This window comes from Mesoplodon bidens, assembly GCF_964165515.1.
Source record: "Mesoplodon bidens genome assembly, chromosome: 15".
NCBI lineage: Eukaryota > Metazoa > Chordata > Mammalia > Artiodactyla > Ziphiidae > Mesoplodon > Mesoplodon bidens.
The window spans coordinates 34954847-34969487 of NC_138171.1; the positions used below are offsets into that span (position 1 = coordinate 34954847).

General features: G+C 41.8%; 1 protein-coding gene and 1 pseudogene across 3 annotated transcripts in view; one reads left to right on the plus strand and one right to left on the minus strand.

Annotated features, from left to right (window-relative positions):
• Positions 1-14641, plus strand: part of MBLAC1 (metallo-beta-lactamase domain containing 1) — a 42023-nt gene that overhangs the window by 25306 nt on the left and 2076 nt on the right. For both annotated transcript variants that reach the window (XM_081257419.1, XM_081257420.1), the window contains exon 2: positions 11195-11257. The gene's annotated coding sequence lies outside the window, so the exon portion shown is untranslated. The remainder of the gene's footprint in view (positions 1-11194; positions 11258-14641) is intronic.
• The window catches only part of LOC308628318 (NXPE family member 3-like), a 32517-nt pseudogene continuing 25194 nt past the window's right edge, over positions 7319-14641 (minus strand). Inside the window, exon 7 of the transcript in view lies at positions 7319-7891. The product of the transcript in view is annotated as an NXPE family member 3-like (transcript). The remainder of the gene's footprint in view (positions 7892-14641) is intronic.

Consider the following 14641-nt stretch of genomic DNA (forward strand, 5'->3'; position numbering starts at 1 on the left):
CAGAACTGTGAGATATAAATTTCTGTTTTTTAGCCACTCTGTCTGTGCTATTTTTCTCTGGCAGCCTGAGCAGATAATACAACTACCAATGTGAAATCACTGAATGTGAGCCAGGAGGAAATGTACAGCATGTGTCATTGTACAGCCTTCCCACGGTGAGGATACAATAGCACAGTAGCCTCGAGAGCATACGTAGTAGTGAAATATGGTTTCTGCGGTCAGAGAGAAGGATTTTTTCTCTCTCCTAGTTGCCCTGTCAGGGTGGGCATGGCTGCTGCTGCTGCTTCTGGGTTGCCACTACTGCCGTGAGAGTGCATCTTTGGGACAGGGTCTGGCCTCAGGGCAGGGTTGGGTGGGATTACAAATAAAACCAGGATTCTCCTCCTACTCTCTCTGTCCTAGGTCTCTGATCAGAAAAAGAGGGGTTTTGTTGGAGCTTTTTCTTCCTGTGCCTGCTATGCAGTTCTGGGATTCAGGATGCTCTGAGTCTGAGCTGAAACCAAACCAAACTAAACCATAAACTCTCTGCCACACCCTTCCATGAGTTTTGATTTCGCCCTCCAATCTGTCCGCTATTCCTTACTTTTGAGGGTCTTCCAATTGTTGCTTCATGTATTCGTCCAGGGTTTTAGTTGTAATCAGTGGGGGATAGATAGTGTGGAGTGTGTTTACTCATCTTAACCAGACCTGGGACTCCTACCTTGATATTTTCAATCCCACAAATTAGGCATCATTGTTACTGTCTTATGAGCTCAGTATTACTTTTGATTTATCTGCATGCTTGCTTCTTTCTTCTCACCATTCCCTTTTGCACCTCAGACCTTACTTCTTTCTGTTACTTTTATTTTGTCTGGAAATGTCTTTATTTTGCTAGAGTTCTTGAAAATAATTTATCTGGCTACATGATTCTAGGTTGACATAGTTTTGTTCTCAACACTTCAAAGATAACATTGCACTATCTTTTGGGTTCCAGTGAGAAGTTAGCTGTATATATTTTTTAAAAGATTTATTATTTTATTTATTTATTTTTGGCTGCATTGGGTCTTAGTTGCGGAACGTGGGATCTTTCGTTGCAGCACGTGGGCTCTTTGTTGCCGCACATGGGCTATTCTCTAGTTGTGGCGTGCGGGTTTTCTCTCTCTAGTTGTGGCACACAGGCTCCAGGGCACGTGGGCTCTGTAGTTTGCAGCATGCAGCCTCTCTAGTTGAGGCGCGGGAGCTCAGTAGTTGTGGTTCAGGGGCTTAGTTGCCCTGTGGCATGTGGGATCTTAGTTCCCCACCCAGGGATCAAACCCATGTCCCCTGCATTGGAAGCAGATTCTTTACCAGTGGACCACCAAGGAAGTCCCTAGCTGTCTATTTGTGGCTCTTCTGTAGATACTTGGTTTTTTTTAATTTTGCCTACTATTAACATCTCTTTGTCTTTTACAGTTAGACTAGAATGTTTCTGGTTGTGGACTTTTTTATTTATTATGCTTGGAATTTATTTGGCTTCCTGAATCAATACTGGAAAATTCATTTTCTTATCAAATACTGCTTATTTCCCAGTTTCTCTAGTCTCTCTTTCTGAAGTTGTATTATTAGACACGTCAGACATTTTTTAACTCTTTTATATCTGACTTTTTTTTCCTTCATATTTTCCCTCTCTGTACATCCATGCTGCATTCTGACAACATCTTTGGACCTATATTAAGCCAACCCACAAATTTTATCTCCAGCTGTATTTAATTTGCTATTTAACTTACCCATCTACTCTTTTATTTCAATTTTTATATTTTACTTTTGTAGAGTTTCTATTTGTGTTTTTCCCCCCAAATCTGCCTGGTCAGTTTTACATTCTCTTGTTTCATCATACTTCCAATATCTTCTTTTATTTCTTTACACATGTTGATTTATGATCAGTGTCAGATACTTCTAATATCAGCAATCTTTGAAGGTCTAACTGCAGTTAATTGTTTCTGTAGTTCCTTTGCTCATGATCAGTTGTTTTGTTGTGTTTGATGGTTTTTTAAAAAATAAATTTATTTATTTATTTTTCGCTGTGTTGGGTCTTTGTTGCTGCATACAGGCTTTCTCTAGTTGTGGTGAGCGGGGGCTACTCTTCATTGTGGTGCATGGGCTTCTCATTGCAGTGGTTTCTCTTGTTGCAGAGCACGGGCTCTAGGCACATGGGCTTCAGTAGTTGTGGCACACAGGCTCAGTAGTTGTGGCTCGCGGGCTCTAGAGTGCAGCTTCAGTAGTGGTGGTGCATGGGCTTAGTTGCTCCGCGGCATGTGGGATCTTCCAGGACCAGGGCTCGAACCTGTGTCCCCCGCATTCCCAACCACTGCGCCACCAGGGAGGTCCTGTTTGATGGTTTTTTAATTGATATTTCATCTTACTTGGAACTTAGTCTGTGGGAATTCTTTGAGGCCTAGGTGTAAGTGCCTTCCTCCAGAGGGGATCTGTGTTTACATCTGCTGGGTACAGGTATACTACCCATGAGGGTCACTTTAAATGATATTTTTGGCTTATATTTTTCAAGCCTCACAGGTATTGTAAATTTTGGCCTACACCCTCAAGAGTGTGAGTGAGGGTTAGGGATGCTCTGAGGGAAGATATTTTTCATGCTTTTCTCTAAGGCTATGGCTGAAGAATTAGTGTCCACTACCTCTCCCTTCATGGCAGTTATTTTTCTTCTGGCTCACTGTCAGAGGGTCAGTGATTTAGGGGCCCTGGCTTTATGCAGAGGTCTCGTCTGATCTCCATCCTGCTCTGGCCCAGGCTTTGTCTCTTGTCATCAGAGATTTGGAGGCTGGTTAAAGCCCAGGCTTTACCTTTGGGCCCCTGGGGATTGGATGATTGATGCAAGGTATCTTCCAGGATACATTCATTTGCAACTTGCCTCTTATTCTTGCGATATTGTGATTGATAAGAAATATATATATTTGGTGATTGGGATGACCAAAACATATTTCTCATATATATGCGGTTTTCCTCCACAGTTCCTGACTCACAGCTCCCAAAACCCTTGGAAATTCCTGAGCCATAAGAGCAATAGGATCATCTTTTGTTATAATATTTGGTCTCTTATCCTCAGTTCTTGAAATTGCTTCAGAGCCATAAAGGTGAAATGAGTATATTGTTATTTATAACAACCTCCTTTCCACTGCCACTGGGTTAAGGAGATGACTTCTTGAACGTTCTGTAGCTTAGTTGCACCTGCGCAGCAGGACAATTACCTCACCCTTTTCTTACCTCCAATCACATTTCCCCAAGCTCCCCAAACCTCATCTTTATCCCATCAATATCCTGAGCCCCACCCCTTCTGGGAGGCAGATTTCCTGTTTCCTCGCTTGGCTGCCTTGTGAATAAACCTTTTCTCTGCAAACTTTGGTGTCCCATGGTTTGGCCTGCTGTGCATTGGGCGAATGAACCAGGTTCGGTAATGTATTTTTCTACTTTTAAATTGATTTGTCGTTCATTAGATATTTTGAATTCTAATTCTCTGCTGATTATATATGTTGCAAACATCATCTCTGTACGAGGCTAGTTATTTCACTTTATAGTGCTTTTGAACTATAGAAATTTAAATCTAATCTTTTCAGATTTATCTAACTCTGTGTGTCTTATTTAAGAAATCCTGTCCTACTCCTAAGGTCATAAAGACAGCCTCCTGTATTTTCTGTTTAAGACTAAAAGTTTGCTTTTCATATTTAAGTTTTAAGTCATATCCAGTGGAATTGGTTTTTGTGTAAGGTGTGAAGTTGGAATTTAATTTTTTCCAGATGGATGGCCAATTGTCCTGGCTATACTTCCCTGTAGGATTGTAATGCCATCTCTCTAATATATAAAGGTTCCACATGCGCAAGGATATATTTCCAGGCTCTCTTCTCATTGCTCTATGGGTGTCAAAGCCAGTGTCTTAATTTCAGTAACTTTTTAATTAGTGTCATTATGTGAGAGCTGGTATGCGAGACCCTCATCTAATTTTGGTTCTTCAAAATCTCATTTAGTCTAGGTGTTTTGCTCTTTCATTTGCATTTTACAATTTGCTTGCCAATTTCCATGATAAAACCTGTTGGGATTTTTATTGGTTTGGTATGTCTTTATGGTCTAATTTGAGGAGAACTGACATATTTAATTTATGATATTGAGTCTATTCATGACCATGGTATAAAACAAAATAATTTCAATAGTTTTATATTTTTTCAAAAAGTTCTTACATTTCTTTTATTTGATTTATTCACGTTATTCCTAATAGCATATTGTTTGTTGTTTTAGATAACTGTATCTTTTTTATTAATTCAGGTCTATTGTGATATAATTTACATAAAGTAAAATTTATCCTTTTTAAGTATTACAGCTCAATGAGTTTTAAAGGGTATAGAGCTGTGTAGCCACCATTACAGTCAAGACAAAGAATATTCCAGTACCCTGCGTTCCTTCATGCCACTTTGTAGTCAATACTGTCCTCCCATTTCCAACTTTTGGCAATGACCGCTCTGAATTCTGTCCCTATACTTTTGCCTTTTCCAGATTGTCATGTAAATGGAATTGTACAGTATGTAGCCTTTTGAGTTTGGCTTCTTTCACTTAGCAAAGTACTTTTGAGATTTGTCCACAACTTTCTGTGTATAGGTAGCTGATTCCTTTTTACTGCTGGGTAGTATTCATTGTATAGATGTACCATGAGTTGTTGACCCACTCACCAGTTGATCATCTGAGGGACAATTTTTCCCTCCGTTTTGGATAATTATGAATAAAGTTGCTATGAACATTAGTGTACAAATTTGTGTGAGAACATGTTTTCATTTCTCTGGGGTAAATACCTAGCAGTGGTATTATTGGGTCATATGGTACATATGTATTTACATGTATTAGAAATTGTCAAAATGTTTTTCAAAGTGGTCATACTATTTTTCATCCCCATCAGTGAAGTGTGAGAGTTCTAGTTGCTCTGCATCCTTACCAATTCTTGGTATTGTAGTGGTATCTCACTGTGGTTTTAATCTGCATTTTCCTAATGACTAATAATTTTGAACTTCATTTCATGTCATTATTTGTCATCTGTATCTCTTATTTGATAAAATATCTGTTCAAATATTTTGTCCAATTTATTTTAAAATAAATTTTATTTATTTATTTATTTATTTATTTACTTTTGGCTGCATTGGGTCTTTGTTGCTATGCGCAGCCTTTCTCTTGTTGCAGTGAGCAGGGGCTAATCTTCACTGCGGAGCACCGGCTCTAGGTGCGCGGGCTTCAGTAGCTTTGGCTTACGGGCTCAGTAGTTGTGGCTCATGGGCTCAGTAGTTGTGGCACACGGGCTTAGTTGCTCCACAGCATGTGGGATCTTCCCGGACCAGGGCTCGAACCTGTGTCCCCTGAATTGGCAGGAGGATTCTTAACCACTGCACCACCAGGGAATCCCCTCCAATTTTTATTTTTTTTTTTTTTATTTTTGGTGTGTGGTATGCGGGCCTCTCACTGTTGTGGCCTCTCCCGTTGCGGAGCACAGGCTCCGGATGCGCAGGCCCAGCGGCCATGGCTCACGGGCCCAGCCGCTCCGCGGCATATGGGATCCTCCCAGACCGGGGCACGAACCCGTATCCCCTGCATCGGCAGGCGGACTCTCAACCACTGCGCCACCAGGGAGGCCCTCCAATTTTTAAAAGTTGGAATTTTTGTTATTGAGTATCAAGAGACCTTAACATATTGTGGTTACAAGTTCTTTATCAGATGTGTGTTTGCAAGTATTTTCTCTAGTCTGTAGATGATCTTTTTTTTTTTTTTTTTTGCGGTACGTGGGCCTCTCACTGTTGTGGCCTCTCCCGTTGCGGAGCACAGGCTCCGGATGCACAGGCTCAGCGGCCATGGCTCACGGGCCCAGCTGCTCCGCGGCATATGGGATCCTCCTGGACCGGGGCACGAACCCGTATCCCCTGCATCGGCAGGCGGACTCTCAACCACTGCGCCACCAGGGAGGCCCTGTAGATGATCTTTTTTATTCGAGGATGTGAATATCAAATTTCTATGATGCTCAAATCTCTTGTATAAAATGGCATAGGTATTTGCATATAACCTACACAATCCTCCGGTACTTTTTAATTTATTTTTATAGAAATATAGATGATATACAATATTACATTGGTTTCAGATGTACCACATAGTGTTTTGACATTTGCATACATTATGAAATGATCACCATGATAAGTCTAGTAACCATCTGTCTTCATACAAAATTCTTACAATATTATTGAACATATTCCTTATGCTGTGTATTACATCCCCATGACTTATTTTATAACTGTAGATTTGTACTTCTTAATCCCCTGTACCTCTTTTGCCCTCATCCCCAACCTTCTCCCCTCTGATAACCACCCATTTCTTTTCTGTTTCTGTGAGTCTGTTTTCATTTGTTTTGTTTATTTTATTTTTTATATTCCACATATAAGTGAGTTCATATGGTGTTAGTTTCTCTCTGGCTTATTTCACTTAGCATAATACGCTCTACATGCACCCACGTTGCCACAAATGGCAAGATTTAATTTTTTTAGGCCTGAGTAATATTCCATTGTTTATATATACCACATCTTCTTTATTCATCTACTGATGGGCACTTAGGTTGCTTCCATATCTTGGGTAAATAATGCTGCAGGAACATAGGGGTGCATATACCTTTTCATATTAGTGTTTTTGTTTTCTTCAGATAAATACCCAGAAGTGAAGTTGCTGTATCATATGGCAGTTCTATTTTTAATTTTTTGAGGAATCTCCATACTGTTTTCCGTAGTGGCTGCACCAATTTACACTCCCAACAGCAGTGCATGGTGGGTTTCCTTTTCTCTGCATCCTCCAACACTTGTTATTTGTTGTCTTCTTGATGACAGCCATTCTGACAGGTGTGAGGCGGTAGTTCATTATGGTTTCAATTTGATTTCCCTGCTGGTTAGCGATGTTGAGCATTTTTTCATGTGTCCGTTGGCCTTCTCTATGTCTTCTTTGGAAAAATGTCTATTCAGGTCTTCTGACCATTTTTTAATTGGGTTATTTGTTTTATGGATGTTGAGTTGTATGAGTTCTTTGTATATTTTGGATATTAACTATTTATCAGATATATTATTTGCAAATATGAGCAATTTCATTTGGGCAGGGCGGTCGCGGTGCCCAGGGCCCAGCGCTTCATCTGCTCCCTGGGTTCTTCCCAGCCGGTCCCTGGAGGAGCCTGCAGGACCCTGAAGGCAGCTGCCTGGAGCCTCCACCCGGGGTCTGGGGGTCAGTACAGGGCGGTTGTGTCAAAATGTCGGACGCCGAGAGAGGCCGGATGGGCGGTGGGCTACCCGGAGGGTTGGGAGTGGGCGCTGGGCTGTGGCGGGCTGGGAGCTTCAGGCCACGGGGACAGGCGGCGGGACCCCCGGGTGGGGAAGAGGGCTCCGGCGGGCTGGGGACAGGAGACTGTGTCAGGGTCGGGCCAGGGGGCGAGCCCGAGGGTGGGTGGGGCTGGACTGGGGAAGGAGGGCTCTGGGGTCGCCGAGGGGCAGAAGGACGGGGTGAACGCGTTCTCGCGACCCGCTGCTGGATTGCAGTGGCGTGGGGAGGGGATAGTCACGGGGGAGGGAGGGTCCTGAGGACGGTCTGGGGAGGGTTGAGCTCCGGTCCAAGCTGCTGTCCGGGCTGCTGGGCCAGCTGCAGTGGGCGGGGGCGGGGCTGAGGGACCCAGCACGAAGGGGTTGGGGGTCTTGGACGTGGGTTGGGTCACAACTCTGTCCTCCTCCCGCGACCCCCACAGCGTCTCCCAGGACGCTCTTCTCTCCGGCAGGGCTGCCGTCCTCTGCAGAGGGACCTCCAGGGACCCCCTTGGAGGCCGCCCGCCATTGGGCCCCTTCGCGGCGGGTGTCAGTGGCGCCACCTAGTGGCGACCCCACGGCCGGCTCCTGGCTCTGGGCGCCCGGTTCAAGATTCTTTTCTACAACACTTTACTTCATTGTCACTGTTGTAATAACAATCTGAATCTTGTTCCTTTGTACACAACTTGCTCTTACTTGGAAAGTTATTAGAATTTTCTTTGTCTTTGATGTTCTTATCTTTCATTATAGTGCATCTACATGTTTCTCTTATTTCTTTGGTACACAATGGGCCCGTGCAATCAGGCCATTTCTCTTTTTTTTTTTTTTTTTTTTTTTTTTTGTGGTACGCGGGGCTCTCACTGTTGTGGCCTCTCCCGTTGCGGAACACAGGCTCCGGATGCGCAGGCTCAGCGGCCATGGCTCACGGGCCCAGCCGCTCCGCGGCATGTGGGATCTTCCCGGACCGGGGCACGAACCCGTGTCCCCTGCATCGGCAGGCAGACTTTCAACCACTTGCGCCACCAGGGAAGCCCCCCATTTCTCTTTTTAAATTAAATAATTAAGTAACTTTAGTAAATTCTGGGAGATCAGTTTCTATTTGTATCAGTCAGGGCAGGAGACAGATGACATTCTCAAATTGAGGGAATGGAGGAGAGTTTAATAAAGGAACCATTTCTAAAGGAATGGAGAGGATTATGGGACGCCGACAAGGGAGGTGGAGCATCTTGGGCTAGCAGGAGTGGAGTCCTTGTTGCCAATATGCTTGAAGGAGCAAAGAGAGGGAACAATTACCAGAAACTGGAATAAGTAGCCCTAGTTGTAAGGGGAAGGTCTTTGGTGGAGGAAAACAGCAGCCCAAGATGATTCAGCAAGGAAGGGATCTCCTCCCCTTGATCAGCAGGTGTCTCCCATTGGCAGGTCCCGACAGGAAACCAGAGGGCAAAGGCACCTGGGTGATGTGGTCCAAAGGAATTAGCCTCCTGGGGCTGAGTAATATTCCATTGTATATACACACCACGTCTTCTTTATTCATTCATCTGTCAATGGACATTTATTTATTTATTTATTTATTATTTTAAAAGGTGAAGAGGCCACTTTTAAAAAAATTTTTACTTCTTGACTTTTTTTTTTTTTGGCTGCGTCAGGTCTTCATTGCAGCCTGCAGGCTTCTCTCTAGTTGTGGCATGCGGGTGTTCTTTCTCTAGCTGTGGCTTGCGGGCTCCAGAGAGCATGGACTCTGTAGTTTGCAGCATGTGGGCTTTTTTGTTGAGGCGCAAGAGCTCAATAGTTGTGGCGCCCTGGCTTAGTTGCCCCACGGCATGTGGGATCTTAGTTCCTCCACCAGGGATCAAACCCTTGTTCCCTGCATTGGAAGGTGGATTCTTTACCACTGGACCACCAGGGAAGTCCCCTGTTGATGGACATTTACATTGCTTCCATGTCTTGACTATTGTAAATAGTGCTGCTATGAACATTGGGGTGCATGTATCTTTTCGAATTATAGTTTTCTCCAGATATATGTCCAGGAGTGGGATTGCTAATCATATGGTAACTTTAGTTTTTGTTCTTTGGGGAACCTCCATACTGTTTTCCACAGTGGCTGCACCAATTTACATTCCCACCAACAGTGTAGGAGGGTTTCCTTTTTTCCACACCCTCTTCAGCATTTATTATTGTAGACTTTGTGATGATGGTCATTCTGATCAGTGTGAGGTGATACCTCATTGTAGTTTTGATTTGCATTTCTCTAATAATTAGTGATGTTGAGCATCTTTTCATGTGCTTCTTGGCCATCTGTATGTCTTCTTTGGAGAAATGTCTGTTTAGGTCTTCTGCCCATTTTTTGATTGGGTTGTTTGGTTTTTCTGTTATTGAGTTATATGAACTGTTTGTATATTTTGGAAATTAAGCCCTTGTCAGTTGCATTGTTTACAAATATTTTCTTCCATTCTGTAAGTTGTCTTTTCATTCTGTTTATGGTTTCCTTTGCTGTGCAAAGAAGCAAAAGCTTCTAAGTTTGATTAGGTCTCATTTGTTTATTTTTGCTTTCATTTCTATTGCCTTGGGAGACTGACCTAAGAAAACATTTCTACGATTTATATCAGAGAATGTTTTGCCTATGTTCTCTTCTAGGAGTTTTGTGGTATCATGTAAGTTTATATGGTATCATTTAAGTCTTTAAGCCATTTTGAGTTTATTTTTGTGTATGGTGTGTTCTAACTTCATTGATTTCCATGCGACTGTCCAGCTTCCCCAACACACACCACTTGCTGAAGAGACTGTCTTTTCTCCATTATGTATTCTTGCCTCCTTTGTTGAAGATTAATTGACTGCAGGTGTGTGGGTTTATTTCTGTGCTCTCTAGTCTGTTCCATTGATCCATATGTCTGTTTTGAATACTGTAGGTTTGCAGTGCTGTCTGAAGTCTGGGAGAGTTTTGTCTGAAGTCTGGGAGGGTATGTTTATTTGATTGAATCCTCTCTCCTGACTATACGTGAGAGCACAGACTGTGCTTGCTCTTGCTCTCTGTGGCATCCCCTGCACATGCACAGAGCCTGGCACATAGTAGGTTCTCAGTCAGTATTTTTGAATAAATGAATAGAAGCCAGAGAAAGCCAGAAGAATGGAAGTCCACAGCACTCTATGTCTGAGCAGTTAAGAACTGGGAGCTTTGCTTTACAAGTTTCAAAAAAATATATGCATTTTTGCCTTTTGAGTTGAAAGGCAAAAACTGTGAATAAATTTTTTAAAGTGTCTTTTGTTCTTATAAAAGAAATCTGGAAGAATCTGAAGCTGACACAGGCATCATTTAAGACCCAAGATGTGAAGGTGTGGGTGTGACTGTGACAGGTTGTACTTTATTAAGGGAAAAGAACTCTATCGCATAAGGATGGAGAATGGGGTTCCGCATATATGTGAGACCATACGGTACTTGTCTTCCTCTGTCTGACTTACTTCACTTAGCATAATGCTGTCAAAGTCCATCCAGGTTGTTGCAAATAGCAAGATTTCCTTCTGTTTTATGGATTAATAATATTCCATTATGTATATACACCACATTTTCTTTATTTATCCATTGATGGACACTTAGGTTGTTTCCATATCTTGGCTACTGTAAATAGTACTGTATGAACATGGAGGGGAGATCTTTTTGAGTTAGTGTTTTCCTTTCCTTCAGATAAATACTCAGGAGTAGAATTGCTGAATCATATCAGTAATCTCTTATTTGACTGAAGTTTGACTTTTGTTGTTCTTTTAGAAAGTCAGCTGTATTTCCTGGATTATCACATATTTGAAATGTTGGTCTGTTGCCTTCACAGCTGTGTAATACTTTAACTGAGTGTAAAATTCTTTTTTTTTTTTAGGACACCTTTCTCTTTAATGAAATTGTTCAGATGTGCAAGGGATTACAGGCATTTGTGATCACAGTAAGTGTCCTGAGGTTGGAACCACACAACAGACCAGAAAAAAAGATGCTATAGTCTGTGCCCATTCATGCTCTTCATCCTCCTTCAATATTAATAAAATGTAATGGAGAGTCCCTACCTTTTGTTGAACTCATATTTGAGTTTTAGCATTTTAATGATTATTCTTTATGATTTGTAGGGGCCACATGGCCCATAATGCACAATTAGAGGTAAGATGCCCTTTCCAAGGTCATTGGCCCTATACAACTTTTGTAAATATGACTGGTACATTACACTTTTATTATTCAATTAGCTTCGGCAATCAGGAACTTAAGACATAATTGGATCACGTCAAGTACAGTTACATTGCACATGAATCCAAGAAAAGAATGTGATGAGTACACCACAAGTTTAATTCAGGGTTATCTAATTGTTTTATCCTAAAATACAGTTCCTCTCATCTGACTGGAACCCACACACTAAATTAAGGACTCTGGCTGCCAGAATTCATTTGTGTTCTTGGATTTTCACTTTGAAAACTTCCAAAGGAGACAAGGAATCCTGCTGATAGCAGAGTAAGCCTCAGCTATGGAAGTCAAACTGGTGATAAATATGAAGAAAACCGTATTCAGTTTTTTTTTTTTTTTTTTTTTTTTCTTTTTGTGGTATGCGGGCCTCTCACTGTTGTGGCCTCTCCCGTTGCGGAGCACAGGCTCCGGACGCGCAGGCCCAGCGGCCACGGCTCACGGGCCCAGCCGCTCCGCGGCATATGGGATCCTCCCAGACCGGGGCACGAACCCGTATCCCCTGCATCGGCAGGCGGACTCTCAACCACTGCGCCACCAGGGAGGCCCCCGTATTCAGTTTTAATGAATACAAATAGCATAATGCCTGGACCAGGGGAGCCCAGGGAAATGTTCAGCTTAGTTCATGGGTGGAATTCAACAATTTTTTTTTTCACACACACACACACACTGTATTTTATTTTTACAAGAGATAAATAGACTGACACCAAGCATTGTAAATGGATGACCACAACAAAAGCAACAACAATTGCAATTACCAAACACGAAACACACTCATACTATGTCATAATATTGACATTCAGTCCAGTAATCCTCCACTGTAACAGCTCCTTTACTTTGCAGTGAAAATTGATTTTATATGTTTTGCCTCTGAGTCCTTGTGAGATTTTTTTTTAAATTCAAACAGAAAGTCACAAAAACTATAATCATCCTCATCAGTTCACTCAGTCCCATGTAATTAAATTTTTTTCATCTTGATCTTTTGTTAGCACTTTTATGAGTTCATAAGTTTTCCGTTAGAGTTCTGTAAATGCTTATTCATTCAGTTCAGCAGTATAGTCAGTTACCAGAAACCTGTAGTTGTCAGAGTCTTTTCCATGAATTCCTTGAAGATGTGAGTGTAAAATTCTTGGGTGTTTTTGTTTTGTTTTCTTATAGTTTGTGGGCTTTGCAAGCATTGTTCCACTGTCTTCTAGTGTTCAATGTTGTTGTTTATTAACCTAAGTCAATCTAAAATTTTCTCTTATAGGTGACTTAAACCTGTTTTGCTTAAATACCCAAAGGATTCTTTCTTTATTTTTAAATGTCAGTGATTTTACAAGTGATGCCCTGATATTGGCTCTTTTGTGTCAATTTTTTTGTTTTGGTATGCATGTAATAATACAGATTTCAATCATGTGAAAGAAAAATGGTCTGAATTAGAATAAGCTGAAAAATCCACAGTTGTGTGAAATATCACATGGATTCAGCTCTGAAGTACAGAAACAAACAAGACCCAAGAGCTTAAACAAATTAGAGAAAAATTGTGTGTCTCACATAAGAAGAAGTCTGGAAGAAGGCAGCCTGGGGGCGGGGGCACAGGAGACCTGTGATCCCAGTAGGAACCCTGGCTCCCTGTAACTTTCCTTTCAACCAAACTTACCATTTGCTCTGTTTCCTATGGTCACAAGATGTCTGCTCCCTCCCAGCACCAGAGCTGCATCTTAGGAGGTCAGGAAAAGAAAGAGAAAAGGGCAAAAGACATTCAGCAGCCAAGTCTCTCTGCCTGTTAAAGAACTTTCCTGAAGCCCAACTCAGAAATGTCATTGGCTTGAAGTATGTCACATGGCAATCCCTAGTTGCAAGAAAGTCTGGGAATGTGGCTTTTTCACCAGGCACTTTTGGCGGGGACAGTTCACATGCAAACTCTATTTATTTTATTTATTTATTTTTTAACATCTTTATTGGAGTATAATTGCTTTACAATGGTGTGTTAGTTTCTGCTTTATAACAAAGTGAATCAGCTCTACGTATACATATATCCCCATATCTCTTCCCTCTTGCGTCTCCTTCCTTCCCACCCTCCCTATCCCCCCCCTCTAGGTGGTCACAAAGCACTGAGCTGATCTCCCTGTGCTATGTGGCTGCTTCACACTAGCTATCGGTTTTACATTTGGTAGTGTATATATGTCCATGCCACTCTCTCACTTTGTTCCAGGTTACCCTTCCCCCTCCCCGTATCCTCAAGTCCATTCTCTAGTAGGTCTGTGTTTTTATTCCTGTCCTGCCCCTAGGTTCTTCATAACCTTTTTTTTTTTTCTCTTTCTGACTTACTTCACTCTATATGACAGACTTCTAGGTCCATCCACCTCACTACAAATAACTCAATTTCATTTCTTTTTATGGCTGAGTAATATTCCATTGTATATATGTGCCACATCTTCTTTATCCATTCATCTGTCGATGGACACTTAGGTTGCTTCCATGTCCTGGTTATTGTAAATAGAGCTGCAATGAACATTGTGGTACATGACTCTTTGAATTGTGTTTTTCTCAGGGTATATGCCCAGTAATGGGATTGCTGGGTCGTATGGTAGTTCTATTTTTAGTTTTTTAAGGAACCTCCATACTGTTCTCCATAGTGGCTGTATCAATTTACATTCCTACCAACAGTGCAAGAGGGTTCCCTTTTCTCCACACCCTCTCCAGCATTTATTGTTTGTAGATCGAATATCCAAAGTAATCTTGAGAAAGAAAAACGGAGCTGGAGGAATCAGGCTCCCTGACTTCAGACTATACTACAGTATAGTAATATTACTGTACTACAGTAATCAAGACAGTATGGTACTGGCACAAAAACAGAAATATAGATCAATGGAACAAGATAGAAACCCCAGATATAACCCACGCATAAATGGTCACCTTATTTTTGATAAAGGAGACAAGAGTATACAGTGAAGAAAAGACAGCCTCTTCAATAAGTGATGCTGGGAAAACTGGACAGCTACATGTAAAAGAATGAAATTAGAACACTCCCTAACACCAGACACAAAAATAAACTCAAAATGGATTAAAGACCTAAGTGTAAGGCCAGACACTATAAAACTCTTAGAGGAAAACA